Raw genomic sequence first — 4628 nt, forward strand, 5'->3', positions numbered from 1 at the left:
TTTAATGGACAAAGAGATATAGAAGATTGATTTTAGATGTTACAACACATTCATGCAATAATTTCATGACATGATTTAACATTCGCTTTGGAATCAGTTGTTCAAACTCACTCAAACGGGTTTTGTTTCTGATTATTATTACCTTAAATTCATGAATCTTTCATCCTTATAATCACTATTCTCCCCTCTAGTTTCTTGGAATCTCACCTATTAGGCCTTGTTTGGTATCTCTATATACCACGCACTCTACAGGTCCTTCTTTTCTATATGATTCTTTGCCCAAACTATATGGAGTTTCAAGTTAACAAAAGGCGCATAGATTAGGGGTGTCAACGGGGCGGGTAGGGTACGGGTAGTAGCTCCCCCGTATCCTACCCGCTGGATTATTTGTCCCGTACCCGTACCTATATCCGTCGGGTATCCGTTATGCGGGTACCCGTCTATTTTTTTCATATCCGCGGGTATCCACGGGTACCCGCAGGTATTTACAAAAATATTTTAAAAAATAAATATTTAACCATAATTAGTGTTTGGATCAACAAGTTCCCTTTCCCCGATTGATTCTTGAAAAACAAACAAATAAAAAATCTCTACCAATTTATATTGTAGTTTATTTTTGAATAAAATATTAAAGAAATTACTAACTTCATCGATGTCCACCTCTTGTAACATTGTATAAAGTTTTATGTTGTCCAATTTTAATCTAGAAGAGCCTTAAAACATAAGAAGTTTAGTAAAAATTTCTAACAATCTCACTTAATTAAAATACATAAGTAAAAGTGTTAATTTCATTACCTTCCATGTTGGTCCATAACCAGTCTTAGAGACACATAAATGCCTTCACAGTATCTGGAAGTAATTTACTCCTTTGTGGGGTAAGAATCTGACCACCATTATTGAATGAAGACTCATGATGTTTTTTATTAATATATATATATATATATATATATATATATATATATATATATATATATAAGGGTATTTTCTGAATTAAAGTTTAGCGGGTACGGGTATCCACGGGTACGGATACTATGATACCCGTACCCGTTCCGTTAACATGCGGGTATCAAAAATATCCGTACCCACGGGTAGCGGGTATCCATTTTTAATATCCATTTCCTATCCGTCGCGGATTTTATCCGCGAATATCCACGGGTACGGATATTTTTGACATCCCTAACATAGATATGCAGTTTCAACTTGGTGATTTTAGTTAAACTCAAACTTTATCGACAACATTATCTAGTTTTACGCAAAAATATCAAATTGGAATTATGCTATTTTGGTCCTTTTGAAATCATCCAACGTATTTTAACAACCTACAAACTTCTTCTACCAGAACGTAAAAATTCACCCGATTTTTCATGTTTTATTACTTAAGAAGTTTTATGGCCCAGCCATGCAACAATATTTGCCATTTCATCTTGCCGGCGTAGCACAAGACGATGAAATAAAGAGATATGTTTCAAAGTTAAAATAAAAAAAATAAAAATTACTTATGATAAGAATAATATGATTAAGTGTATTAGGTGTGATTTTTCATCTTACACCGGAATAAAGCCCATTTCTAAAAATTACAGGAGGAGAAGCTAGAATTTATCCAAAATGACCCGTTAAAACTCGTTGAACTTAAGAAATTAGACAATGAAAATATTGAAATAGAACATTCAAAGAAAAAAAAAGAAAAAGTCTTTATATCACTTAAATATAATGAAGAGAACAAATACACAGTTATGTTAGCCCCAAAAACTCAATTTCTTTATGAACTTCTTTCAATATGTAAGTTAAAGATACTTTTGATTATGAGAATGTAAAGATGTTTTATGCTTCAAGACTAAGCTAGAAATCCTTATTATAAGAGTGGATTTTCTCATGCTGCTAATACATACAATCTTAATATACTAATAATATATAATAAATTGAGATGTTCTCTGTTCTCTAAAGATAGAAGTTAGGTAGAAAAACTTCTATAACCTATAAAAAAAACTCATGGAATCAGATAAGGATGATAATTGCTAGTAATAAGTAAAGTGATCCATAAAGAAAACCACTCATGAACTCCTTATATAATGTACAACTTAAACCTTGCATTGAAAAATATATATACGATAAAAAATACTAAAATAATTGTAATACTTATAAAGAATATTATTAGATCTATGTTGATGATGTTATCTTATTGTAGGACACTCTATAAGATTAGATTACCAATATTCAATAATCTCAACTCATTTAAGTCACTTTATGATCCTCTTACAAGATTTGTTTCGACCATAGTTATACTTAAAAGATTTAAAAATTTGCAAAATGAACTCTAACAGATTGTTATTAGTGCAAATCGTCTTTTTCCATAAAAATGAAGAAATATAAACATTACAAGTTTTTGTTTTATTAAAAGACTTCCTTTATATAAATATTTCTCATTATTTTAGATTATGAAATATAATTACTACACTTTAATAGATGTGTAGTTATGTCTGATATTGCGCTTCATAGCATGTACAAGTTGATGAAGTGAATAAAGTTTATTAAAACTTGTTTGAAAAGCTTTAACACAAATTTTACCCGTAAACACAAGAAGATCCTCAACTTTGTCCCAATCCAACATAGTTCCAAATAAACCAGAATTAAGATCAAAATGAATATCAACAAACAAAATCACCTAAAATGAATATATACAAGAACAATATCACTTAATCTGATATTATCATTCTCCAACACATAATAATTGTCCAATAATCTTCCCCTTCAAGACTCAACTTCCCATTATTAATTTGGTTATTAAATATTATTCAATATTCAATATTATATACAAATACAATTTCATATAACATTAAATATTATAACTTTTTTCTATAACACAAATCAAAATTAATCCATTCATTTGTGCAGTCAAAATTTTCAATCAATAATATTTCCTAATTATTAACATTTGATAAATACCAATTTTATTCATAAACAATAGAAAACAGAAACTTGGGAATCGATTCTCGAGGGATCGAATCCTGACTTTCAGGCCAGGAATCACCAAATGATAGAACTTCTCTTGCCGGAACAGAATTCTGGCCTAAAAAATGGTGATATCATGATAATTAATTGGAAAAGTGTGCTACAGAGGTAATAAGCTAAGTCTGCATTTTGGTAAAAAAATTGATTTTTTTTACTTTTATCTACATTTGAAGATTTATTTTACTGTCACTCCAACTACCCGAACTCTTATTCGGACCCCTTTCCATATTAACCTCTACTGCATTCAAAATTGCATATATATACCATGACCAAATCATACCATAAAAAATTCATCACCAAATCTATCATAAACAATTGATAACTGAATTAACCATAAACAATTCGATAAGAATCAAAATAAAAACAATATAGTTATTCAATAATTTTTCGGCTAAATATCCCAAATATACTTAATTTTTCATATATAATGAAACCAACATGGATAACTCTAAAAAAAATACAGCACGCAAGAAAAAAAACAGTTAACAATGAAAATGCTCAATTCAAAACTGCTCAGATCCTAACAATGTGTTATCATTTACCAACCAACACAAATACCTACCATTCCGAAGCAAAACAATTTCCTCTATAAATTAAACCGAATTCAAAATTATAATTCCCAAAACAGAAACAATCTAAACAAAAAAAAAATACACTGAAAATTCATCAAAATCATTCGAGAGGAACCTCAACGTCTCCATCTGAAATCTCTTGCTGCAAATCCTTGGGGTCTTTCCCGTCAACGGTGCACCCAACCGACACGCAAGTGCCGAGGATCTCTTTAATGGTTCCGCTGAGATCCTTTGCCATGGAGCGCGGGCTCATCACCCTCGCGATCTCAATCACATCATCGAGGGAGATGTTTCCGTTGTGCTTAATGTTCTTAGTCTTTTTCCTGTCTCTCTCAGGCTCTTTGAGCGATTTGATGACGAGCGCGGCGGCGGAGGGCACCACCGTCACCTTCGCCTGGCGGTTCTGAACGGTGAGCTTCACCGTCACGCGGAGGCCCTTCCAGTCCTTTGCGGTCTCCTTGGCGATGTCTTCACCGATCTTCTTCGGAGAAAGTCCCAACGGACCGATCTTAGGGGCGAGGGAACTCGCTGCACCAACCTCGCCACCGGTGACGCGAACGAACACGTCCACCACCTGCGAGGGATCGAACTTCGGTGGCATTGGGCCGCTGGTTTCTTCGCTGGAGTGGTGTCGATTAGGGTTTTGCAGAAGAGGGTTTGTGACGGTGTTGGGATATAAAGTTGCTAACTAGGGTTTTGTTTTGTTGCTTGGGTGTATGGGCTTTCAGGATGCCAATGGGTCTTTTTCCAGTTCCTTTTCTACTATCTACACTTTCCTTTGGATGGAAAAAAAAAATCTTAAACAACTATCTTTTTACAAAATATAATTGATTCTCGTGTTGTAGAACATTCTCTGTGTAAAGTGTTTATGAAAAAAAATAAAAATTATGGTCTAAAAAATACAATCTGAAATGTAAAATTGAAAGGGGTGTTTAATAATTAATTTTTAAAGATGCCATATTTTCAGTATGAAAGATATTCTTTTGGTATATATATATTTTTTTCTAACATTTTTAGAAGATAATGATATTTTATTTTTATTTTTAT

General features: G+C 32.5%; 1 pseudogene across 1 annotated transcript; it reads right to left on the bottom strand.

The window, feature by feature from the left end:
- Positions 1–3491: 3491 nt before the first annotated feature.
- Positions 3492–4311, bottom strand: LOC114190159 (large ribosomal subunit protein uL11 pseudogene; annotated as a pseudogene). Its single transcript, XR_014996591.1, has one exon. The product of XR_014996591.1 is annotated as a large ribosomal subunit protein uL11 pseudogene (transcript).
- Positions 4312–4628: the final 317 nt, after the last annotated feature.

Source organism: Vigna unguiculata, chromosome 7, assembly GCF_037176805.1.
Source record: "Vigna unguiculata cultivar grain cowpea cultivar isolate G323 ecotype 2 chromosome 7, ASM3717680v1, whole genome shotgun sequence".
Taxonomy (NCBI): Eukaryota; Viridiplantae; Streptophyta; class Magnoliopsida; order Fabales; family Fabaceae; genus Vigna; species Vigna unguiculata.